Genomic DNA, 27,434 nt, shown 5'->3' with positions numbered 1-27,434 from the left:
TTATAAACTTGAAAATAACCAAAGGTTATTTTATCAGATTGAGGACAAATAATTAGAATCTATGTTCTTGCCAATATTCAAATAGCAATTTGCTAGTAGTCATAGTCATGGAAGTATCATTATTCCCATTGAGTTATGATAGCCACCTGAAAGCCAGGGTTGTAATGGACAGCCTTACAAAACTTTATAGCAGCCTTAAATAAAAATATAATGTAGCCAGAGCCCCTCTATACCTCACTTAAACTAGCACTTCGCAGCTATGGAAGTCTCGTAAAATTCAGAGCCTGGCAATTTATACTTAATCTCTATAAAGACCACATGCGAAATTGCCCCCTTCCCCACCCCGTGAGATGGCAGCGAGGCATCAATATTTTCTGCTGTATAAAATGGCTTGTCGGGAGTAAACATATTAATTTGACCCCAAGGGAGAGAAGGTGAGAGCAAATCAGCTATAGTGAGTCATTCACATTATTGCTGAGGATGAATCCTTCATTTATGTTCATCCTGTAATCGGGCACTTGCCAAATATATAAAAATCTCATTTTCTATCTCTGAGGCCAAAGTGTCTCCTCACTTTGATAAGTCTTGTTTTTAGGAAGTATTGATGTTTTAAAATTACATTTTAAACAGGAGGAAAAAAATCAGTCTCCATATAATTAGTGAATGTAAGCAGATTATTTGCAATCAACATCTACTTAATGCCTTATTACCCTAATGGAAGTTATTGTAAGTGATGATAAAATTGTCAGAAGGAAGTTGTGCTAAGTGATGATAAAATTGGTGTTATTAAGTAGTAAAACCTTTTACCTTCTGCTTGGCTTTAAAATAAAATGTCTACACAAATTTATCCATGATGAGAGAACCTGAAGGGCTCATTCATGGCCTTTGGGCCGAGGAAGGTACTATGGATTGAACGATTGGGTTCCCCCCTAAATTCAGACATTGGAACCCTAACCCCCATGTGATAGTATTTGGAGATGGGGCCTGGGGTAGGGAATTAGGTTGTGAGGATGGAGACTTCGTGATGGGTTTGGTACCCTTGTAAGGAAAGACAGGAGAAAGAAAATCTCTTCTCTACCATGTGAGGACGTGGTGAGAAGGCAGCTGTCGGCAAGCCAGGAAGAGAGCCCTCAACAGGTAAGCAACTGGCCAGCATCTTTATGTTGGGCCCCAGTCTCCAGAACTGTGAGGAGTAGTTGTCTGTGGTTGAAGCTGCTACTTGATGCAGCCCGAGATGCCTAGGACCGAAGGAAAGACAGCAGCTCTTGCCCACAGCCAGGGGAGATGTCAGAGGGCAGAGGTGAGTCAAACAGGTGGAAAAGCGTTCATCCTGCTGTTGGGACACTGCATGGCTTTGTCCACCTGGTGCCTCTCTCTCTCTGTAGCTAATCTGTATGTTTTGCTGTTGATCTATGGCTCCCAGGCTTGGTGCTGGAATCCGATGTAAAATGATCATTCTGCAGGTAGAAGTCAGACAAAAGCAATGGTGATTGTTGCACCCTGGGAAGGAAGGAGGGCCTGGCCAATGGAGAGGACTTTCCTGCCTCCAGGGAGGAACAGAATCGGGCAACAACTGAGGAGTTGCCCTCCCCAGGCTGGGAGATTTGCTCACACCCGTCTGGAGTGTGAAAGAGTACCCACACGACTCCTTCATCTCTTTTTATTAGGACTTATTGGATACACTGAAGGGGAAAATAAATAAATATGGATTTCTAAGTTAGTGTAACTGACTCTGGCTTGTCCGCTAAAAGCCCTGATGCTATCTTCATGTCAGCGAGAATGAGGTTGATGAGGCAGATGCGAACGTGTTTTCAAGGATGAAATGAACAGCAAGTCACTAGAGAAGGGCAAGCAGCTGAGTCTGGCCTGCAGCTCCTGGCTTATGATGCTCCTTAAAAATATTTATTTGTCTACTTAATTCATTGGCTGTGTCAGGGCTTGGTTGCAGCATGCAGGATCTTTTGTTGCAACAGACAGACTCTAGGTGTGGTGCATGGGCTTCAGTAGTTGCAGCACTTGGGTTTAGTTGCTCCGTGGCACGTGGGAATCTTAGTGCCCCCCACTGGGAATTGAACCCACGTCTGTTGCATTGCAAGGTGGATTCTTAACCACAGGACCACCAGGGAAGTCCCAGCAGCATGTTATATAATATCTTCCCCACTGGGATATAGGCTCTGAGCAGGTGGCTGGTTTGGGTTTGTTCGTTCCCTGCTTCCTCCTCAGCACCTAGGACAGGGCCTGGGAGGTGCTAGGCCAGTCAGTGCATGTGGGATGAAGGCAAACATGACGGTCACTAGCATCCTCGTTCGAAAGAGGAAATGAAGACGCCAATTACCCACTTACTTCCAAACGTCTCCTTTTTACCTCACTCCTATTCCTGCCCCTGTCTTTGGAGAGGCTGGCATTTGGAAGCTCTGGTCATTCTCTTCCTCTTCTGCTCACCGCATTTTGCTGGTTGGCAAATCTTTCCCTTTGTGATCTACAGTGCACTTTTCATTCTCTCTCCAAGGGCCCTGGGGCCAGCCCTCTTGCCTACGCAGCTACTCCAGCCTCCTCACCGGCCTCCCTGCCTCCACCACACGTATTGCAGCCCAGGCCAGGTCCATCTTCTTCCAGGAGAGTTGCCCTTGGCTCAGGAGGTGGCAGAGGTTCTCTGATGTCTGCAGGATAAAGTCCAGGTTACCCATGCAGGCACAGGGGCCCTGCATTCTAAGCTCAGACTCACTTCCTCAGCCTGGCCTTTTCTGGGTACATGTCATTTTGGTGGAGCTTCTTTGAAGCTAGGAATACTTGGCATGGCTGTTTTATTATTGTTCAGGTATGGGAGGAACAGGCCAAGCAGAGGAAGCAAATTTAGGGTTGGCTAGTTTGAATAATTTCAGTGGGCTCTGGGACTTAGGGGCTGTGGTAGATGTCTGGTATCTGGTCCTGAGGTGATTAGGGCAGGGGAGTAGTGACCCTGAATGTAAGAGCCTGGTAGAGGAGGGGGTTGGATGGGTTGGTTTGCATATGAGAGGCAAGCTCAAAGACCCAGAAATTGACAGCCCTCGAGGGGCCATTCTCTCTAGGTTTATCCAGGCCCCAAGGTGTCAGAACATCAGAAAACACACACACACACACACACATACACACACACACACACACATCCAGATTGCTAAACCACTGCATAATGCCTGTAATAGTCAGCCTCTGCCTATTACTGGGTATCCCCATTCCTAAGGCCCACTGTGATGCAGGTGACCAACATTTCCACCCCCAGTTCCAGATTTACCCTTAGTTTGCTAGAAAATTCTCAGCAACTGAGGGGACAGTAGACTGTGCTTTTCCGGTTTGCTCCCCGGGGAATCGCTGATCACACACTGTGAGGTACCCCTGCCTCAGTCTTGGTGCCATGGGCCACTTCTGTGTCTGAAAGCCTGTCGTGGCCCATTTCCTTCACAATTGGCTATTAGGAATCTAAACCCGTCATCTGTTCAGCTAGGTACTTACCATTTGCCAATTCACAGTGCTTAAAATAGTCATCCAAACTATTTTGTTAATTTTTAATAGGCTCTGTCTGTGTGCCCAGACGCTGATTCCTGAGAGCAGCCATTCTGCTCAGCCTCCTGGCTGAAGAACTTGGCCAAGCCCCCAAAGGGTTTTTTTTTCCATCCCATAGACTTTTATTCCAGCTTTAAAATAACATAAATTCCACCTGATTACTCACTTCCCTATTTTGTTCACTCTTAGTCATTAATCAGTTTATTAAAAATGATGAGTGACCCAAGTTGCCATCGCAATGTGAAAATAGTTTACCTTCAGTATTTGAGAAAATCTTCTCTTGAATATCTTTTTATTTTAAGTTCTTGTTTTTTGAAAATGAACAAAATAATAAGAGTGGGAAATTGCCATTTCTTATATATTCTTCAAAAAAATTTTTAAAAGGACATATCATTCCACCTTTTTAATCTATTTCACTGTATTTTAGTAGATTTTACAAAATTTCCCAAACACACATATGAAATAAAGATCAAGCATACTTGTTAAAAACTTTAATTAAAGTCTAATCTGACATTTAGGTGAAATAGTAGGTATAAAAGATGTCTTTATGATTGAGCATTCTCTCCAAAACCTTTTTTGTGACTGAGGTTGTAAAAAACTCTCAGACTATAATTTTTCTCTCTGCCATTCATCGCGGTGATGTTTTTAGTGCTCCCTGGATTTCAAGTCTATGTATAATCTATGAGGAATAAAGGATATCCAACTTGGAGTGGTTAATTGCGGTTAATCTGATATGACCCAATCATTGTACAAAGCATGTGGCATCAGCTATTGTTGAATTTGCTTAATACTAATGATAGTCAAAGTGGAACAGAGCTTGCTTGAATTGATATATTGAAAAATTTGGACACATGCTAAATAACTTACATGAAAGTGAGTTAAAGTGTTAGTTGCTCAGTTGTGTCTGACTCTCTTGTGACCTCATGGACTGTAGCCTACCAAGATCCTGTGTCCATGGGTTTCTCCAGGCAAGAGTAGTGGAGTGGATTGCCATTCCCTTCTCCTGGGATCAAACCCGGGTTTCCTGCTTTGCAAGCAGATTCTTTACTGTTTGAGCGATCAGGGAAGCCCTGAAATATTGTACATAGATTGTCTCATTGTGTTTGTGCAATAACCCTATGAGGCAGGTACTCTGATGATCCCCTTTTGACAAGTTAAAAAACTGAGTCATGTCTAGGTGAACCTGGACAGCTTTGACCAGTGACAGGTGTCCCCTGACTTTGCCTTGGACCAAGGGTCCCCTCAACTGGGCCACCTCCCTCCCCAAGCTGAGAACCAGCCACAAAGCTTTCCTCACTGTATCCACAGGCATGCTCGCCAGAGGCACAGCTCATCATCACAATATGTCCTTTAAGAAAATAAAAAGAATTCCTTGTACAATGTCCTAGAGTTTTGGCCATCCTATGGACCAGGGACTGTAGAGCTTCAGTTGTCCCCATGTAGACTGGAAGCTCTGCTGGGGCAGGCCTGACCTGTGTGACTTTCATTCTGCCCACCAGCTGTCAACCCCTGCTGGCCGCGTGGGAGCACTCAGCTGAGGAGGACCTTGGCTTTGTGGACAGGGCTTCCGCTGGAACTCCTGGTTTTCTCTTTGCTACCCTTTGCTTTGTGACATTAGGCAAGTCCCCTAACCTCTTTGAATCTCAGCTTTCTCATCTCTAAAGATAGTGAAAAATCTGCTTTGTATGGTGGTTGTGAAAACAAGTGAGAAAATTATCGTAAGGGTGTTTTGTAAACTGTAATTAATACAAATATAAGCAATTTAACAAGTTCCAGTTAAAATGTGACACACTTATGCATAAGCACCCACTTTCCAGGCATCTTTGCAGTCACAGGGACCCCAGAATTTCTGAGTCCATATGGACCAGTTTCCTGGGAAGGTGAAGAATGAAAGTGGAGATAGTTGGAATACAGGATCGCCAAGCCAAAACTCCACACAGGCAAGTCCTTCTGCTGGACGTGCTCTGAGGTGCCAGGAACCACAGACTCTAACAATAACTGTCACTATCACTACGGCAGGCTGGAGACTTCTGATGACCTAGCACTTCCCATGACCAGATGAAGTAAGTCCTGCGGAAACCATGCACTTCTCACTGGGGCTTGAACCCACGGCCTTTTAACTGAGGTCATATATCTGGCCTCAGGACTTAATGAAGCTCAGGTTTTTAGTCTCAACAGAGAAAGAACTCAGTGAGAGAGAAAGTGAAAGGTAAGAAGTGGATATATTTGGAAAGAAACATGGGCTTCCCTTATAGCTCAGTTGGTAAAGAATCCGCCTGCAATGCAGGAGACCCTGATTCCATTCCTGGGTTGGGAAGATCCACTGGAGAAAGGATAGGCTACCCACTCCAGTATTCTTGGGCTTCCCTTGTGGCTCAGCTGGTAACGAATCTGCTTGCAATGTGGGAGACCTGGATTTGATCCCTGGGTTGGGAAGATCCCCTGGACAAGGGAAAGGCTACCCACTCCAGTATTCTGGCCTGGAGAATTCTACCCATGGGGTTGCAAAGAGTCAGATGTGACCGAGCAACTTACACTCTCACTTTCACTTTTATACTCTAAGCTACAGCTTCCCTTGTAGTTCCGTCAGTAGACTCTGCCTGCAATGCAGGAGACCCAGGTTTGATCCTTGGGTCAGGAAGATCCCCTGGAGAAGAAAATGGCAACCCACTCCAGTATTCTTGCATGGAGAATCCCATGAACAGAGGAGTCTGGCAGGCTACAGTCCATGGGGTCACAAGAGTTGGACAGACTTAGCAACTAAACCACCATACTCTATAGACAGAGGATGGGCCATCTCAGAAGGTTAGAGTGGTCCCACAGTGTGGGGTCAGCAGTTTTTGATAGGGCTGGGTAATTTCATAGGCTTAATGAGTAGAAGAGAAGTATTCCAGCTATTTTGGGGAAAGGGGACATTTCTAGGAATTGGGCCATCACCCACTTTTTGACCTTTATGTCTGGCCTTGGAACTGTCATGGCACCTGTGGGTGTGTCCTTTAGCTCGCTGATGTGTTACAATGAGCTGTACTGAGGCTCAAGGTTTAGTGGAAGTAGACTTCTCTGCCATATTGGATGTATTTGGTCCTAATCAGTTTATGTCCTGTCCTCAGGCTATGTCATTCTTTCATAGACTGTGCCCTGCCCCCTTCTCTCCTGTTTCACTGCTATGACCCACTTGTAGCGGTGAAGGGACCAAAGTGCACTGAGGCTGGAGGGCCCCTCAAGGTCAAGGAGCAAAGAAATAGCAGAAGCAGGCTGCCGGTCAGTGTCTGACCACTCAGCTGTGGACAACTTGTCTCTACTCTCTGAGCTCTTGAGGAGTTCTGTAGGGCTGGGAGAGTTGGGTATCTACTCAGGGGGACCAGTTATGTGAGGGGTGGAATGTCACAGATGCTGCTGCTGCAAAGTCGCTTCAGTCGTGTGCAACCCCATGGACTGCAGCCTACCAGGCTCTTCTGTCCATGGGATTTTCCAGGCAAGAGTACTGGAGTGGGTTGCCATTGCCTTCTCTGGTCACAGATGCTCAGTTCAGTTCAGTTCAGTTCAGTCACTCAGTTGTGTCCGACTCTTTGTGACCCCATGAATCGCAGCATGCCAGGCCTCCCTGTCCATCACCAACTCCCGGAGTTCACTCAAACTCATGTCCATCAAGTCGGTGATGCCATCCAGCCATCTCATCCTCTGTCTTCCCCTTCTCCTTCTGCCCCCAATCCCTCCCAGCATCAGAGCCTTTTCCAATGAGTCAACTCTTCCCATGAAGTGGCCAAAGTATGGAGTTTCAGCTTTAGCATCAGTCCTTCCAATGAACACCCAGGACTGATCTCCTTTAGGATGGACTGGTTGGATCTCCTTGCAGTCCAAGGGACTCTCAAGAGTCTTCTCCAACACCACAGTTCAAAAGCATCAATTCTTTGGCGCTCAGCTTTTTTCACAGTCCAACTCTTACATCCATACCTGACCACAGGAAAAACATAGCCTTGACTAGATGGACCTTTGTTGGCAAAGTAATGTCTCTGCTTTTTAATATGCTATCTAGGTTGGTCATAACCCTCCTCCCAAGGAATAAGCGTCTTTTAATTTCATGGCTGCAATCACCATCTGCAGTGATTTTGGAGCCCAGAAAAATAAAGTCTGACACTGTTTCCACTGGTGAAGTGATGGGATGAGATGCCATGATTTTAGTTTTCTGAATGTTGAGCTTTAAGCCAACTTTTTCACTCTCCTCTTTCACTTTCATCAAGAGGCTTTTTAGTTCCTCTTCACTTTCTGCCAAAAGGGTGGTGTCATCTGCATATCTGAGGTTATTAATATTTCTCCTGGCAATCTTGATTCCAGCTTGTGCTTCTTCCAGCCCAGCGTTTCTCATGCTGCTGCTGCTGCTGCTAAGTCACTTCAGTCGTGTCCGACTCTGTTCGACCCCATAGACGGCAGCCCACCAGGCTCCCCTGTCCCTGGGATTCTCAAGGCAAGAACACTGGAGTGGGTTGCCATTTCCTTCTCCAATTCATGAAAGTGAAAAGTGAAAGTGAAGTCGCTCAGTTGTTTCTGACTCCTAGTGACCCCATGGACTGCAGCCTACCAGGCTCCTCCGTCCATGGGATTTGCCAGGCAAGAGTACTGGAGTTGGTTGCCATTGCCTTCTCCATCTCATGATGCTACTGGTCATTAAAAAGCAAACCTTCCTCTGTGCCCACTGACTCCTCACAACATCAGTGGAACAGAGAGAAATGTCACTCTTTTCGGCTTACTGACTTTTTGGAGGGTAGATGGGCCCAGGCCAGGCCCTGGAAAGCGGTACCCTGGAGTCACTTTTAAGGGCAAGTGTGGGCACTGTGGTGGGCAGGGAAGGCTGGCCTGGCCTGACAAAGGAGAGGTGAGGGAAGAGGAACAGCTGGGCTCCAAGTGAGGGAGACACTAGAGCGGGGATTTGGGGTTTGGAGTTTTTGTTTGTTTTTTCCTTTATTTGTTTTTCACTGAAGTATGGTTGATTTACAGTGTTTCAAGTGTAGAGCAAAATGATTCAGTTCCATCTATCTGTTCTTTCTCAGATTTTTTTCATTATAAGCTATTATAAGACATTGGGTGTAGTTCCCTGTGCTATACAGGACGCCCTTGTTGGTTACCTGTTTTTTATATCGTAGTGTGTACTTGTAAACCCCAAACTCCTACTTTATGTCTCCCCATCTTTCCCCTTTGGTAACCGTACATTAATTTTCTCGGTCTGTGAGTCTGTTTCTGTTTTGTAAATACGTTCGTTTGTGTCACGTGTTAGACTCCACACATAAGCGGTATCGTGTGTGTCTTCTCTGACTTGCTTCACTTAGGATGGTAATCGCTAGGTCCGTCCATGGTGCTGCACATGCTGTCTGTTTTTTGCTGAGGTGAAATTCACAGAACAGTAGGTGATCCATTCACAGTGGTGTTTAGTGCATACGCAGCGCTGTGCAAGCATCACCTCCATGAAGCTCCAAAGCACCTTCATCACCCCCAAGGAAGACCCTGTGGGGAGGTTTTGATGTTGTGAGCAGGCAGGTGCATGATAGAACCCCCAAATGCACCCCAACCCCAACCTTTAGGCGGGTTGGCTTATGATGCTTTTGTGTACAGGGATTCCTACAAGGGATCCAAGAGGAGTCTGTGTCTCACCCCCATCAGGACAGAATATGGGAGACAGGGTATGGGGAGTCAGGTCCAGACTGAGAGTGAATCTGGGGGTGCTCTGGAGTCATCAGAAGGCCCCTGAGGGCTTGAGAAGCCAAGGTTCCCTCAACTCCAGGGTTAGCGAGGCCTCAGCGGACATCTGAGTTAGATCAGCAATTTGTCTGTCTAAAAGGCAGCATCTCTGACAGGCACAGAACATGTCTAGGACATAAAATGCCTTCCTCAGAGCTGTACCAACTGTACCTTGCATCACAGAAGCCACTGTGCTTCAGAAGCCGCTGTAAATTGTCCAGGAAGTGAAAGCTCTTTTCCTATTGGCTCCGGGGTCCTCTCCAAGGCATGGCCCCATCCCTGGCTGTCTCTGCCTTGGCCTGATCATGGTGCAAAGCAAACCAGAAGGGAGTGGGGGAGGGGAGCCAGAGCTGCTGGCGCTACTGGCAGTGGCCCTTTGGGCGGCCAGGGTCTCTGGCTTCCTGGAGCCGCAGACCTTACCCGTGACAGAGCAGCCCTCCTTCCCCGCCAGGCTGAGGCTGCGCCCCTCCCCCACCACTCGCGGCCACCCCCGCCTCCTGTCTGGAGTCTGAGCCACATTTTTCATTTCCCTTCTGGTGCATTTCTGGTATTTCTTAGTTGCTTTACCGAAAAATCACTTTGAAGAACATCTCTATCCTTTAAAGCATGGCATACCTATGTCCTCCTGAGTTAAAATTGTATTTCATAGAGGATTCCCTTATATTGTGATTATTTAATGGACAATCTGCCCTGCTGGGAACAGCAGCAGATGTAACTATTGACAGGAAAAAAAAAAAAAAGATGCACTTTCTGAGACACATTTGGCAAAGTGAATCCAGCTTCTTACTAGAAAAGAATGTAATGAATTTCTCTCTATTTTTAGTCTTGCATAAATCCCTTTAATACATTTGAGCTCCAAACTCCGTATTTGTCTTGGTCTGAAGTTAAATCTACAGGATAAGTTTAAAGGACAGCATATTTGTCCAATGCTGTGTATTGAGACTCCCCAAGTGGAGGAGAGATTTCCTGGACCCTGAGTGTCATGGCAGTGCTAAAAATTCAGCCTCTGCACCTGTGCCAAATCGAATCTTGGAGACAGAGTTTTGGGTGAAGTATAAAAGAATAGCCTTATTGCTTTGCCAGCAAAGGGGGACACAGTGGGCTTGAGCCTCTCAAAACTGTGTGTCCCAACTCCGGGGGATTTGGTGAGGATTTTCATAGCAATGGCTCAAGGGCAGGCTTGCTGTTAAGGATGGGGTGTGTTGGGGCCTGCACTCCTGTAGTCTGCCCTCAGGTGGTCTCCTGATGAGCTTCTCTCTGGAACATCTTCCATTTGGTGGGGATTTCAGTTCTGCAGAAGAGTTTAAAGATATTGTTATGTGCATCATGGAGGAGGACCCAGGACCCTGCCCTATGCTGTTGTTTCTTGGGTGTTCCTCCCTTGTCTCTGTATCCCTACCCCTTGCTGCTTAGCAACTTTTTGAATGGCTTCTGGGCCCATTAGCCCCACAGGGTCCTTCTGGGTTGCAGGTAATATGGGAAGGGAAGGGCTTTCCCTCAACTTTCCCAGAAGCAGAATGGATGGTAACAGAGTGCCCACTGAGGCCCTGGGAACACCGTTTTTGATGTCCAGTCAGCATAGATGGAAGGGGCTGACTTTGAACTTGGCCCCTGGGGCATCTAATGAAGGCCCAAGTGGCAAGGGAGGGGAGGTGACTGTACTGAACTAAAAAATGAAGAAAGAGAAAATTTGTACCCTAGGGTCACTGTAAAGCTCTAAGTCTCCCTATTTACAGATTTCAGTTGTTTCTGTGAGTCACAGTTAGGTGGCAAGCCCTCGCCTTACCCAAGGGGTATGGCCAGATTCATGTGGAGGGAGAGAAGGGGTCCAGCCCTGACAATCAGAGGTGACTAAATTGATTTCACTAAAAATGGAGGTCAAGGTCATGAAACCTGGAGCCTCACAAAGGACGCTTGGTGTCCCTGGGCCCCCAGGGGACAGGTGAGCGAGGAAGAGCAGTGCTCCTGACTGCAGAGGTAGGCGTCCCCAAGGGCACACCGTGGGGGGCACAGCTGTGGCAGGATTCTAGAGGGACTTTGCATGCGTTTTGGGGGAGGGAAGATGGCAGGCTAAAGACCCAGCAGGCCCGCATTCCCTGGACCACACCTTCCCGGTAGCTGTGGTTTGAGAGCCCCACCCACACCTTCTTACATCAGGCAACACCCCTCGAATGGAAACGGAGCATCACAGCAGAGGTTCCTGTAGTCCCAGGGACTCCCCCATCCTTACCACATGCCCCCTGTAGTGGGTGAAGCATTCAGAGCATCTTAGACCTGGGACGTGCAGACCTCACTGTCTGGGGAGTGTGCCCAAAAGCCACCTCCTCTGACACCCACCAAGCCCAAACCTACTGCAGTAATTGCAGTGAATGCACAGCTGGTGAACAGTGACCTCCTCTTCCCTCTCTCCCCACCAGGGATCAAACCTGGCTGTAGCCCCGAGTCTTGGCAGCAGCCAGAAAGGCGAGTAAGTGGTTCTGTGCTTTCCTATGGTGCTCTGTGCTTCTTCAAGCACCAGAACAAGTTCTCATTCGTTCTCGGTCGGCCTTCAATGGGGCAACAAGGTAGAGGTGTTCAGCTCTCTTTACTCACAGAGAAATTAAGCCACAAGAGGCTCAGCTGTTTGCCAGGGGTTGAAAGGTCCCGAACACAGGTCCCCCAACTCACCTTCTGCCCATCTAACCGCTGGGATGTAGACATCCTGTTGGAATGATTTTCAAAATCTCCTTTTGAAATGGAAATTTTTTAAAAATCTGCATAAAATTTAAGTTTGCAATGTATAGAGGATTTTTCCATAAGAATGCCCAGTATTGACAGCACAAACCAGTGGAGGGTCAGAAATCAATCAGCTTGCCAGGTCAAAGCACTTTAGTTATAAACTGCCATTAAAGCCTTTCGGAAAGGACTTTTGCAGTCTTCCAAATCTTTAACTGCCTTTCATCTCCTCTGTGAACTGCAGCACCGCCCTCAGCCCCCTCCACGTGGCCAGCAGGTGTGTCTTCTGTGGAGCCGTCGCTGGGAGCCTACACAATGCCTAGCCCCTGGGTTTTCCTCAGGGAGGCAATGAAAGGAAACACACAACTTTGTTTTGGTCTCATTTTTTCAGCAAGATGTTTTGGTCCATGTAGTGTAGACACAGACCTTGAGAAATTCCTGACTCGATCACAAGGAGGAATCTGCTCCAAAGATTTCATCCTCAACTTGCACAATCCGCCACCGTTTTTATTCCCTTAAGGACAGAAATAGATGGAGAAACCAAATCTTTCATAAATGTTCCTTCTTTTATTTGAGCAAAGAGATCTCAAGGGAATTAAAATTTGAGATGAGGACTTAATGTCGTTTATTTCAGAGCTACAGGGAAATCTAGATTGATCACAGTAGTTTCCAACCTTCCCCATAGCACTGAAAATGCCATTGCCAATGCCTGAACTCCGGCTGATGTACTCGGTAATTGAAGAAACAAAACCAACCCCCCAAATTCTTGAGTCCTTCTGTTTAAATGGAGAACTTCTGCCTTAGTGAATGAACATGTCACTGGGGCTTACAAGGGGTAGCTGACTCAGCAAACTCATTTCCATGTGATAAAAACTGCAGATAAGGTGAAAACATCCATACATATAAGAATAATCAATAAATAAACCAAAGAGACCAAGAACAACAATAAAACAAAACTAAAATAAATGAAACCAAATGTCACGAAAACAGTGTTTCCCCTCCTGACTTTATGCTCAGCTCCTGGGGGAGCTCGTCTTGGAAAGTCTCTATATCAGGTGTTTTCTGTCTCGCCACCCCTGCCCCCAAGCCAGGTCCTTTTCTCCCTTCTTCCTTCCTCTGCCTTGTTCTGTACCCCAGGAGGCTGACCTGTGCAGAACCTGTCACCTGGCACCCTGTCCACTTAATTCCCAGTGAGATTCAGCCAATGGGAGAGGCTGGCAGGAGGGAAGAGAGAGAGGGGTTAGGTAGTTCATCCTTACGCCATTCATTGGTATTTGCTGAAAACTGTGTTTGTCTCTTGGTGGGTGTTAAGCCAGTAGACACAACCAAGCCAAAGATGGGGAGAAGGAAAGATTTGTTACCTGCCACAAGTAAGGAGAACCTCAGAGACCTTTCTCAAAGAAGTATCTTCTCGAATGGCAAAACTGGGAAAGCTTTAAACTAAGGTACATGCATATTCACGAAGGGGCTTGAACAGCGGAGAATTTCACGTAGAGTTAGGGCAAAGGTCGACACGGTCCAAGCTTTAGTTGACTGAAGTCAAGAGGGTCAACATCATCCTTCCATCCTCCATCTGGGAGTAGGGGGCTTAATTTCTGCAGAACTCAAAGACTGTGTTAGATTGTTATGTATATTCCTTGAGGAGGAACTAGGACTCAGTTTTTTCACTGAGCTATTGTTTCTTGACTGCTTTTGCTTTTTCCTGCCTTGTCTCACTTTTCTTAAGATCATTGATTACTGAGACTTGTAAGGACAAGCGTGTGGCCAGGGTTAAATCATAAAATGCCTTAGACCAAAATGGCTTTGCTATGTCAAGAAAGTGATGCCTGGTTCTCTTTCTCTGGAGACTCTCTTTCTGCGTACAGTGGGGCCAGATTTCTCCCCTTGATCAGGCCCCCAGAACTCCGGCTCTCCTTTGCTCCTTTGTACTATCTCTTCTTCTTGCCCCTCAGTCCCAGCAGGGCAGCGGCTTCCAGTGTTGCAACAACAGTGTCACCAAACTCAGGTTTGGCTGCTTGCTGCTCAAAAGTCAAAACTCTAGAGACCAGTGTTGGTAGGAGTGGTTGTTGTTGTTGTCCAGTTCCTAAGTCGTGTCCGACTCTTTATGACCCATGGCTGCAGCACACCAGGCTCCCCTGCCCTTTACTGTCTCCTGGAATTTGCTCAGATTCAGGGCCATTGAGTTGGTGATGCCAGCTAATCATCTTACCCTTTTGCCGCCCTTTTCTGCTTTTGCCTTCAATCTGTCCCAGCATCAGGGTCTTTTCCAGTGAGTTGGCTCTCTACATAAGGGAGCCAAAGTATTGGAGCTTCAGCTTTAGCATAAATCCTTCCAATGACTATTCAGTGTTGATTTCCTTTAGGATTGACTGGTAGGAATGGAAAGGTTGCTTGATTCAGGAGGCTAGCAACCTGGGGAGAAGGAGTACTCATGTCCAAAAACCAACTCTGAAGATTCTGCTCAATCATGGAAGTTTTTAAAGGGGGAATAATTGGGGGAGGAGGTCATTTATTCAGCTGAGTTCAGTTGCTCAGTCATGTCTGACTCTTTGTGACCCCATGGACTGCAGCATGCCAGGCTTCCCTGTCAATCACCAACTCCTGGAGCCTACTGAAACTGATGTCCATTGAGTCAGTGACACCATCCAACCATCTCATCCTCTGTCGTACCCTTTTCCTTCCACCTTCAATCTTTCCCAGCATCCGGGTCTTTTCAAATGTGTCAGTTCTTTGCATCAGGTGCCCAAAGTATTGGAGCTTCAGCTTCAGCATCAGTCCTTCCAATGAATATTCAGGACTGATTTCCTCTAGGATGGACCGGTTGGATCTCCTTGCTGTCCAAGGGACTCTCAAGAGTCTTCTCCAACACCACAGTTCAAAAGCATCAATTCTTCCATGCTTAGCTTTCTTTATAGTTCAACTCTCACATCAATATATGACTACTGGAAAAACCATAGCTTTGACTAGACAGACAGACGTTTGTTGACAAAATAATGTCTCTGCTTTTTATTTGCTGTCTAGGTGGTCATAACTTTTCTTCCAAGGAGCAAGCCTCTTTTAATTTCATGGCTGCAGTTACCATCTGCAGTGATTTTGGAGCCCCCTAAAATAAAGTCAGCCACTGTTTCCATTGTTTCTTTCCCCATCTATTTGCCATGAAGTGATGGAACCAGATATCATGATCTTAGTTTTCTGAATGTTGAGTTTTAAGCCATCTTTTTCACTCTCCTCTTTCACTTTCATCAAGAGGCTCTTTAGCTCTTCTTCACTTTCTGCCATAAGGGTTGCATATCTGCCATAAGGGTCTGCATATCTGAGGTTATTGATATTTCTAACCAGCAATCTTGATTCCACCTTGTGCTTCATCCATCCTGGCATTTCACATGATATACTCTGCATAGAAGTTAAATAGGCAGGGTAACAATATACAGCCTTGACGTACTCCTTTCCTGATTTGGAACCAGTCTGTTGTTGCATGTCCGGTTCTAACTGGTGCTTCTTGACCTGCATAGAGGTTTCTCAGGAGGCAGGTCAGGTGGTCTGGTATTCCCATCTCTTGAAGAATTTTCCATAGTTTGTTGTGATCCACACAGTCAAAGGCTTTAGTGTAGTCAATGAAGCAGAAGTAGTTTTTTTTTTTTCCTGGAACTCTCTTGCTTTTTCGATGATCCAACGGATGTTGGCAATTTGATCTCTGGTTTCTCTGCCTTTTCTAAATCCAGCTTGAGCATCTGGAAGTTCAGGGTTCACATACTATTGAAACTAAACTTGTAGAATTTTGAGCATTACTTTGCTAGTGTGTGAGATGAGTGCAATTGTGCAGTGGTTTGGGCATTCTTTGGCCTTGCCTTTCTTTGGATTAGAATGAAAACTGACCTGTTCCAGTCCTGTGGCCACTGCTGGTTTTTCCAGATTTGCTGGCATATCAAGTCCAGCACTTTCATAGCATCATCTTTTAGTATTTGAACTAGCTCAACTGGAATTCCATCACCTCTACTAGCTTTGTTTGTAGTGATGCTTTCTAAGGCCCACTTAACTACACATTCCAGGATATCTGGCTCTAGGTGAGTGATCACACCATTCTAATTATCTGGGTCATGAAGATCTTTTTTGTATAATTCTTCTGTGTATTCTTGCTACCTCTTAATATCTTTTGCTTCTGTTAGGTCCATACCATTTCTGTCCTTTATTGTGCCCATCTTTGCATGATATGTTCCCTTGGTATCTCTAATTGTCTTGAAGAGATATCTAGTCTTTCGCATTCTATTGTTTTCCTCTATTTCTTTGCATTGATCACTGAGGAAGGCTTTCTTATCTCTCCTTGCTATTCTTTGGGATCTGCAGTCAAATGGGTACATCTTTCCTTTTCTCCTTCACCTTTCGCTTCTCTTCTTTTCACAGTTATTTGTAAGGCCTCCTCAGACACTCATTTTGCCTTTTTGCATTTCTTTTTCTTAGGGATGGTCTTGATCCCTGCCTCCTGTACAATGTCACGAACCCCCCCATCCATAGTTCTTCAGGCAGTCTATCAGATCTAATCTGTTGAATCTATTTCTCACTTCTACTGTGTAATCATAAGAGATTTGATTTAGGTCATACCTGAATGGTCTAGTGGTTTTCCCCACTTTTTTCAATTTAAGTCTGAATTTGGCAATAAGGAATTCATGATCTGAGCCACAGTCAGCTCCCAGTCTTGTTTTTGCTGACTGTAGAGAGCTTCTCCTTCTCTGGCTGCAAAGAATATAATCAATCTGATTTTTGTATTGACCATCTGGTGATGTCCATGTGTAGAGTCTTCTCTTGTGTTGTTGGAAGAAGGTATTTGCTGTTATCAGTGTGTTCTCTTGGCAAAACTCTATTAGCCTTTGCCCTGTTTCGTTCTGTACTCCAAGGTCAAATTTGCCTGTTACTCCAGATATTTCTTGACTTCCTACTTTTGCATTCCAGTCCCCTATAATGAATAGGACATCTTTTTTGGGTGTTAGTTTTAGAAGGTCTTGTAGGTCTTCATAGAATCGTTCAACTTCAGCTTCTTCAGCATTACTGGTTGGGGCATAGACTTGGATTACTGTGATATTGAATGGTTTGCCTTAGAAACGAACAGAGATCATTCTGTCGTTTTAGAGATTGCATCCGAGTACTGCATTTTGGACTCTTGTTGACTATGATGGTTACTCCATTTCTTCTAAGGGATTCTTGCCCACAGTAGTAGATGTAATGGTCATCTGAATTAAATTCATGCATTCCTATCCATTTTAGTTTGCTGATATCTAAGATGTCGACGTTCCCTCTTGCCATCTCCTGTTTGACCTTTTCCAATTTGCCTTGATTCATGGACTTAACATTCCAGGTTCCTATGCAATATTGCTCTTCACAGCATCGGACCTTGCTTCCATCACCAGTCACATCCACAACTGGGTGTTGTTTTTGCTTTGGCTCTGTCTCTATTCTTTCTGGATTTATTTCTCCACTGATCTCCAGGAGCATATTGGGCACCTACTGACCTGGGGAGTTCATCTTTCAGTGTCCTATCTTTTTTCCTTTTCATACTGTTCATGGGATTCTCAAGGCAAGAATACTGAAGTGGTTTGCCAGTCTTTTCTCCAGTGGACCACATTTTTTCAGAACTCTCCACCATGACCCATCTATCTTGGGTGGCCCTACATGGCATGGCTCCTAGTTTCATTGAGTTAGACAAGGCTGTGGTCCATGTGATCAGATTGGTTAGTTTTCTGTGATTGTGGTTTTCATTCTGTCTACCCTCTGGTGGAGAAAGATAAGAGGCTTATGGAAGCTTCCTGATGGGAGAGACTGACTGAGGGGGAAATTGGGCCTTGTCCTGATGGGTGGGGCCTTGCTCAATAAATCTAATTTTGTGTTGATTGGTGGGCTGTGTTCCCTCCCTGTTATTTGACCTGAGGCCAAGCTATGGTGGAAGTAATGAAGATAATGCTGACCTCATCAGAAGCTCCCATGCATACACTGCTGCACTCATTGTCCCCAACCCTATAGCAGGCCACCACTGACCCATGCCTCCACTGGAGACTCCCGGACACTCAGAGCAAGTCTGGGTTAGTCTCTTGTGGGGTCGCTGCTCCTTTCTCCTGGGTCTTGGTGCGCACAGGTTTTGTTCGTGCCTTCCAAGAGTCTGTTTCCCAGTCCTGTGTAAGTTCTGGTGGCTCTCAGTTCAGTTCAGTTCAGTCACTCAGTCGTGTCCAACTCTTTGCAACCCCATGAATCACAGCATGCCAGGCCTCCCTGTCCATCACCAACTCCCGGAGTTCACTCAGACTCACGTCCATCAAGTCGGTGATGCCATCCAGCCATCTCATCCTCTGTCATCCCCTTCTCCTCCTGCCCCCAATCCCTCCCAGCATCAGAGACTTTTCCAATGAGTCAACTTCGCATCAGGTGGCCAAAGTACTGGAGTTTCAGCTTTAGCATCATTCCTTCCAAAGAACACCCAGGACTGATCTCCTTTAGAATGGACTGGTTGGATCTCCTTGCAGTCCAAGGGACTCTCAAGAGTCTTCTCCAACACCACAGTTCAAAAGCATCAATTCTTCGGCGCTTAGCTTTCTTCACAGTCCAACTCTCACATCCATACATGACTACTGAAAAAACCATAGCCTTGACTAGACAGAACTTTGTTGGCAAAGTAATGTCTCTGCTTTTGAATATGCTGTCTAGGTTGGTCATAACCCTCCTTCCAAGGAGTAAGCGTCTGGTGGCTCTATGGTGGTGTTAATGGCAACTTCCTCCAATAGGGCTTATGCCATACCCAGGCATAAGATGCACTCAGAGCCCCTGCCCCTGTGGCAGTCCACTGCTGACCCATACCTCTGCAGGAGACACTCTAACACAGTTCTGGTTCAGTCTCTGGGTCCTGGTGCACACAAGTTTTGTTTGAGCCCTCTGAGCATCTCTGGTAGTTATGGGGTTTGATTCTAAATGATTTCACCCCTCCTACCATCTTGTATGTGAACCGTGAACTTCCAGATGTTCAAGCTGGTTTTAGAAAAGGCAGAGGAACCAGAGAGCAAATTGCCAACATCTGCTGGATCATCGAAAAAGCAAGAGAGTTCCAGGAAAACATCTATTTCTGCTTTATTGACTATGCCTATGCCTTTGACTGTGTGGATCACAATAAACTGTGGAAAATTCTGAGAGAGATGGGAATACCAGACCACCTGACCTGCCTGTTTAGAAACCTATATGCAGGTCAGGAAGCAACAGTTAGAACTGGACGTGGAACAACAGACTGGTTCCAAATAGGAAAAGGAGTACGTTAAGGCTGTATATTGTCACTCTGCCTATTTAACTTCTATGCAGAGTACATCATGAGAAATGCTGGGCTGGAAGAAGCACAAGCTGGAATCAAGATTGCCGGGAGAAATATCAATAACCTCAGATGACACCACCCTTATGGCAGAAAGTGAAGAGGAACTAAAAAGCCTCTTGAAGAAAGTGAAAGAGGTGAGTGAAAAAATTGGCTTAAAGCTCAACATTCAGAAAACTAAGATCATGGCATCTGGTCCCATCACTTCATGGGAAATAGATGGGGAAACAGTGGAAACAGTGTCAGACTTTAATTTTGGGGCTCCAAAATCAGTGCAGATGGTGATTGCAGCCATGAAATTAAAAGACGCTTACTCCTTGGAAGGAAAGTTATGACCAACCTAGATAGCATGTTGAAAAGCAGAGATATTACCTTGGCAACTAAGGTCCATCTAGTCAAGGCTATGTTTTTTCCAGTGGTCATGTATGGATGTGAGAGTTGGACTGTGAAGAAAGCTGAGCACTGAAGAATTGATGCTTCTGAACTGTGGTGTTGGAGAAGACTCTTGAGAGTCCCTTGGACTGCAAGGAGATCCAGCCAGTCCATCCTAAAGGAGATCAGTCCTGGGTGAAACTCTAATACTTTGGCTGCCTCATGCGAAGAGTTGACTCATTGGAAAAGTCTCTGATGCTAGGAGAGATTAGGGGCAGGAGGAGAAGGGGACTACAGAGGATGAGATGGCTGGATGGAATCACTGACTTGATGGACATGAGTTTGAGTGAACTCCAGGAGTTGGTGATGGACAGGGAGGCCTGGCATGCTGCGATTCATGGGGTCACAAAGAGTCGGACATGACTGAGCGACTGAACTGACTAAACTTAACTGAACCATCTTGTTGGGGTTTTCCTTTGCCCTTGGATGTGGGGTATCTCTTCAAAGTCACTCCAGCACCATGCAGCCACCTCTCCACCACGATGCAGCTGCCGCTCCAGTGCCCACCACTTTTTTGGGGCTTCTCTGCCATTCGTTATCTTCCACCATGTTCAGAGTTTCTTCTGATTGGTTAGTGATGAGGTAACAGGGCAGTGCTCCAGGAATCTAGTGCTCAGCCTGAAGTTACCATTCTCCACCTGGGTGGGGACTCTAGTACCTACAGCAGAACTCAAAGATTTTGTCAGGTATATTCCTTGAGGGGGAACCAAGACCCTGTCCCAAGGCTGTATTATTGTTTCTTGACTGCTCCTTTCTGATTTCTGCATCTCCTCCCTTCCCTGATCAGCTGAATTTTCTTTACCACTGAAGATAGTCAACTACACTCTTCAGGGCCCCTCCACATTCTTCTCTGATACCATTTACCATCTCCACTGTAACCTTCATGTATCTCCATCTCCCTGTTAAAGACTGCGAGCTCATGGAGGTTTAGGGAGGACTTCTTTACCTCCCATTCCTAGCACCGAGCATACTAGCAGACCTAAAATGGGCAGTTAGCTGATACTGCTTGAATGAACATGTAATTGCAGGGTAAACAAATAGGGTCTGAATGCTCTCCTGAGACAAACATCATATTGTTTACTTTTCACTTTCATTAAGCACCTGCTCCTTGCCAGGCCTTGGGCCAGGTGATGAAGCCAGAACCATGAGCACGACAGACACACTCATGGCCTTTAAGGAAGCTCCTATCTGAAGGAGTATTGAGGGAGCTGACAAGAAAATGGCTGGTTGCAATAGTATGTGGAAATGCTTTGACAAGGACAGGGAAGGGGGCCTGGTAAATATCCCAAACCAGATCGGGAGTGGGCAGGCAGGGGAAGTCTAAACCAAGGTTGTGTGTGTGTGTGTGTGTGTGTGATCAGCTGCTCAGTCATGTCTGACTCTTGTGGCCCCATGGACTGTGGTTCTCCAGTCTACTCTGTCCATGGGATTTCCTAGTCAAGAATACTGGAGTGGGCTGCCATTTCCTTCTTCAAGAGATCTCTGAAGCCCAGGAATTGAACCCGTGTGTTTTGTGCTTCTTGAACTGGCAGACAGATTCTTTACCACTGAGCCACCAGGGAAGCCATCCTTCTTTGCTCCTGGAATCTCTGTGTTAGCTGCTAGGCAGGATGTGGTTGAGAGGAGGACCACTCCTCCTCAGACCAGGGTCTAAGCCGATCATGGTCATCCCATTCCCTTTTCAGGGACAAGGGTAGCTTTGGCAAGAATGCAGTACTTGCCAAGGAGAAAGCTGGGGAGGAGTGTTTTCCACAAAGCTTTCCATGCTCATTAAAAGGGTCACAAAGAATCCAACACATCACTCCCTTTTTCCCACCCCTGTGGATATAACCTGCCATTTGGGGATCAGAAGATAAACCAACTCCAGAAAACAAATCAATTTGTCGAAAGGCCAGAACAGCCAGATGAAGAGACTCCACTTTTACAATGAGATCATTGGCCAGATGAATTGACCAGGTATAAGGCCCCTCTTCCTAGGACTTCTCGTTATAGAAGGTAGTCTGTCTTCTTACTGTTGGCCCTTTATGAATTTCATTGGTAAATCACCAAGTCAGGGAGTTGGAGCTTTATTCCGAGGGTGCTGGGAAGTCAATGAAGAGTTTTAAGGACAGAAGTGTTATATTCAGATCTATGTTTTAGAAAGATCACTCTGGCTGCAGTGAGGATAAATGTTTGGAGCCAGGAAGGAACATGTATATTTCATTTTGCTCAGGAAACTTGAGATCCCCTGAGGGTAGGAATGGTGTTTCATTAATCTGCTGCAATGCTTTTCATATGGTTGGCACTCAGGGTCTGTTCAGGGAATGGGGTCAGTTGCTGAGTGATTATATCCTTTCTATTACATCTAGAACAGCTGGAGGTCACCCTCCAGCTGTGTCACATATGAGCACCTATAGGTTTCTTGCCAAAAATTGCCTGTTAACATTTTTCTTCCTTTCTTTCTTCCTCTCTTCCCTCCTGCCTCCCTCCCTCTCTTCCTTCCTTCCCTCTTCCTTACCTCCCTCCCTCCCTCCCTTCCTTTTCTCTCTTTCTTCCTTTTGCATTTAGCATTCCTTTATCTGCAACCAACTACATAATTTTTCAGACCGGCACACCACAAATTTGTAGGATCTTTTGTCCCAAAAAAGGAAGGGGAAAGTACTAAAACATAAAGTATACATATATCTCCTCTGCTCATGTGCATACTCCATTGACTTCACTTGTAAAACCACAAATTCAAAGAGTTACTAAGAATTTAAAGATGGTGAGGGCAGAGCATTAAAACCCAAGCTTAGGACTGGTTTGAGTGTAGGGCTTCGTGAAGCCACACAGCTGGCACTCATGAAGCAGCACTGCCTGGAGCCTAGAGTCTCTGGCTGATATGTTCACAGCAAGGAGAGCAGTGTGCAATGGGGAGGGGAGCCCAGGGCTGGGTTTTTAGGGGGCTGGGCGTGTGTTAGTCCCTCAGGCGTTGTCCAACTCTTTGCGACCCCATGGTCTGTAGCCCACCAGGCTCCTCTGTCCATAGGATTCTCCAGGCAAGAATACTGGAGTGGGTTGTCATTCCCTTCTTTAGGGTATCTTCCCAAGCCAGGGATCGAACCCAGTTCTTCTACATTACAGGCAGTTTCTTTACTGTCTAAGCTACCAGGGAAGCCCTAGGGGGCTGCCTAGATTCTAATTATTATTGACTTAAGCAACATTATAATTACATTTATTGCAAATTTATGCTTTTTATGCACTTCTGCCAACCTATATTTATTATATTTTCTAACTATAAAAATTTAAGTAAATGATGAAGATAAATTCATTGTAAGTCTAATGAAGTTTCTAAATTGCCCTCTCCTGGGAACTTTCTCTCTGTTTCCGTGATTGTTTTGGGTGTTTCTACATTACCATCTATTCCCTTCTCACTTCTCAGAAGTAATTCAGACCTGTAAGTTCCAGATGGGGTATACACTTTTTCATGATCCTGCCAATGATAAGGAAAACCAGAACAGCATTCAGGGATGAATTAAAGAGTTAACTTTTCCCAAAAGTGTTATGCCAAGACTTAGAAGAATTATATCACACATAAAAGAAGGGCTTCCCTCATAGCTCAGTTGGTAAAGAATCCACCTGCATTGCAGGAGACCCTGGTTTGATTCCTGGGTCGGGAAGATCCCCTGGAGAAGGGAAAGGCTACCCTCTCCAGTATTCTGGCCTGGAGAATTCCATGGACAGTCCATGGGGTTGCAAAGAGTCAGACACGACTTGAGCGACTTTCACTTTCATTTCACTTTTCAAGAGAACGCAATCAAATCCTTTTAGTGGAAAAGTGGGCCACAGTCCGTGGGGTCATGAAGAGTTAGACACACGTTAGTGACTAAACCAACAAGTGTCCATTTTGCCCCCTCAGGGCAGAAAGAGACCCTCAGGCTTTCTTCCATAGAGACGTCTTTTTCTTTTTTTTCCAGTTAAAGACCAGAAGAGCTCCCTCTCCTTGAGTAACAGGCTTGGCAGGCGTCTTAACCGAAGGATCAGGCATCCCGATGCTGCTGGTGTGGCTCCTTTGTGCCTCCTCTCGCTGTGTGGGGGGCACTATTATTTGTGCCTTGAGGATCCAGGTTGAAATGGGCTCTGGTCTCACTGGATGGGTGTGCTGTGTATCCCTTGCCCACCTAACTGAGTTGTTAAATGGTAATTTCCAGTGAGGGAACTGGATTGCAGCAGAATCTTCATATCAAGTGATCTATGTGTAAAATCCATCACACTGTATCAATCAATCTCATCATTCAACAGTACACATAAGTTTTAAAATTTTTATTTTTAATTGGAGGATAGTTGCTTTACAATATTGTATTGATTTCTGTCATACAACAATGTGAATCAGCCCTAAGTATATATATATCCCCTCCCTCCTGAATCTCCCTCCCACCGCCCTCCTCCATCTTACCCCACTAGATCATCACAGAGTGCCAGGCTGGGCTCCCCGTGTGCATAGCAACTTCCCATTAGCTATCTGTTTTACACGTGGTAATGTGTATATTTCTCTGCCACTCTCTCAATTTGTCCCACCCTCTTCTTAGCCCGCTGTGTCCACAAGTCTGTTCTGTATATCTGTGTCTCTATTCCTGCCCTGAAAATAGATTCACCAGTACCATTTTTCTAGATTCCACATAGATGTGTTAATATGTGATATTTGTTTTTCTCTTTCTGACTTACTCCACTCTGTATAACAGGCTCTAGGTTCATCCATCTTGGTTCAACAGACTCAAATTTGTTTCTTTCTATGGTTGAGTAATATTCCATTGTATATATGTACCACGACTTCTTTGTCCATTCATCTGTCAGTGGACAGCTAGGTTGCTTCCATGTTCTGGCTACCATACACATAATTTAAAATTTTTTTTTTAATTTTAACCTTTCTGGAATTAAGATATGTCTTGCAATCAGTGACATCTTACATTCTCTGTCAAGGTGGTAACATTATTGCCATTGCCCGAGTAGGCATTGACATTGGAAACACCAATATCAAAACTTGCAGAATGGAGATCGTTGACCTGGAAGAAAATCCTGAGGTCCCAGTGCAGCACTGTACAGAGTGGTCGCAGGACATGGTGGCGTGGGGGGAGGAGGTGGTAAACCAGGCTATTGGGCAACACTCTCAAAGCAAGAGTCACAAGTAGGCTGACTCTACAAAAAGCAACAAGAGCTGAGGCACCCAGCACCAGCTGTTCTTGTGCTAAGTCACTTTAGTCATGTCTGACTCTTTTCAACCCCAGAGAACCTGCCAGGCTCCTGTGTCCATGCGATTCTCTAGGCAAGGATATTGGAGTGGGTTTCCATGCCCTCCTCCAGGGGATCTTTCCAACCCAGGGATCGAACTCAGGTCTCTTACATCTCCTTCATTGGCAGGCGGGTTCTTTACCCCTAGCGCCACCTGTGAAGCCCACTAGGTCTTGTTTTTAGGGCTTTTTAAAAAAAATGCCACATCACCAATGAGCTTGATGGTCCTATATCACAGAGCGTGACATGGGCAAGAAAACTTCCTCTCTGAGTCATATGGTGACTCTGGAAGGTCAGACTAAATACGAAGTTTTAGGGATATCTGGAACTGTTCATTTCACTTATGTTTTCCTTCTTATGAATGCACAAGAGTGATATGTGATACAAATCTATGTCTAATTAGAATGGCTATTATAAAAAGAAAATAAGAAAATAAAAAATGTTGGTGAGGATATGGAGAAATTGCAATCCAGATTCATCACCACTGATGGGAATGTAAAATGGTGTGGCCACTGTAGGATGGCATTTTCTCAAAAAATCAAGCATAGGATCACCATATGATCCAGTAATTCCACTTCTGGGTACAGATCCCAAAGGACTGAAGACAGGGACTTGAACAGATAATTATACATTCATGTTCAGAGCATCGTGTGTGTGTGCTAAGTTGCTTCAGTCATGTCCAACTCTGTGCAACCCCATGGACTGTAGCCCACCAGGCTCCCTTGTCCATGGGATTCTCCAGGCAAAGAATACTGGAGTGGGTTGCTGTGCCCTCCTCCAAGGGGTTTTTCCTGACCCAGGTGTTGAACACGTGTCTCTTATGTCTCCTGCATTGGCTGGTGGGTTCTTTACCACTAGTGCCTCCTGGGAAGCCCCATGCAGAGCATCATCATGCACAATAGCTGAAAGATGGAAGCAACCAAAAGGTCCTTCCACGATAAATGGATAAACAAAATGTGGTCTATACGTACAATGGGCTATAATTGGCCCTGAGCATTTATGAACTTCTGATACATTCTACAGTTTGGATGAATGTTGATGACATTGTTAAGTGAAATAGATCACAAAAGGACAAACATATGAATTCGCTTATGTGAGGTCCAAGAGTAGTCAAACTCAGAGAGACAGATAGTTGAATAGTAGGGACTGTGGTAAGGGGAGAATTGGGGACTTACTGTTTAACGGATGCAGAGGCTCAGGTTGGAAAGATGAAGGATTCTGGAGATGGGTGGTGGTGATGGTTGCACAACAGTACGAATACACTTGGTGCTGTCCAACTGTACACTTAAAAACGGTTAAAATGGTAACTTTTATGCTTTGTATATTTACCACGATGAAAATCTGTATCTTATCAAACCTGTATAAACTCTGTTAATAAGTATAAATTAATATCTTTAAGTGATAAGAGAGCATTTAGCCAGAATTAATTGACAGCATTTTCCTTTTTCATTGGTATGTGAAACAACGGTAGATCTTGTGGTCACAGACATCCTAGATTTGTGAAATATGGCCACATGTTTTCCTTTACCTCCTCCCTCCATATGAAAAACGCTCATTTGACAGATTCACGTTAGAAGAGAAAAAGTTGTACCAACTTCACCTCTGATCGATTATTAGGATTTGCCCCCTGTCCAGTCCTGTTCTAGAAGCTGGGATTAGAGGCCTAATTCTTGACCTCAGTGAACGTGTAGCTTCTTGGTCAAGTAAAAATATTGTTTGGGTAGAATTGTGAGCGCTGGAGCAGGAATCTTTTTTAAAAAGTGATTCTGAGAGGTGAAGAAGATAGGAGAGAGAACTGACTGCAAAGGGGCCAGAGGAAACCTCTTGGTGTGATGAAAATATTCTGTGTGTAATGACTACGATTATATGATTGTAGTTGAAACTCATCAAGTGACATATTTAGAAAGTGGTGACTTTTATTGTATATAAGTTATACCTAAGTAAATAAAATAACCCAAAGAGAAGAAGGAAGGAAGGATGGAAGGAATCTGGAGGGCTTCTTAGTTTAGACTCTACCAGGCAAGTCACTTTGCTCCTCTTGCCTCATCTGTGAAATGAGATACTTCAGTGAAACCTCTGAGATCTCTTATTACTTCTCTGCATCCGTGGAAATATAATCCAAATGAGACAGCATTGTGATGGAGCAGAGACGGTGCTTGTACACCTCTTCCCACCCCAACCCCCACCCCATATGGGTCCCTTTTCCCCCTCCTAGGCTACATTTCCCAGTGTCCCTGGCGAATAAGTAGGGTTGGGTGGCTGATTCTGGAAACATGGCCAGAAATTAGGTGCATGCCCTCAGGCCTGGCTCCTGGAGCATCCCAGTGGGATCCTCTGCATGCTCTGCCCTTCCAGGTTGCCCTCCCAGGCCTTGGGTTGAAGGGACTGTGCCTTAATGGAAGGTCCTTTCTTCCTAGGTTTCCCTCTG

The sequence above is a fragment of the Bos javanicus genome, chromosome 11 (genome assembly GCF_032452875.1).
Source record: "Bos javanicus breed banteng chromosome 11, ARS-OSU_banteng_1.0, whole genome shotgun sequence".
NCBI classification, from domain to species: Eukaryota; Metazoa; Chordata; class Mammalia; order Artiodactyla; family Bovidae; genus Bos; species Bos javanicus.
This window is presented reverse-complemented; position numbering follows the sequence as displayed.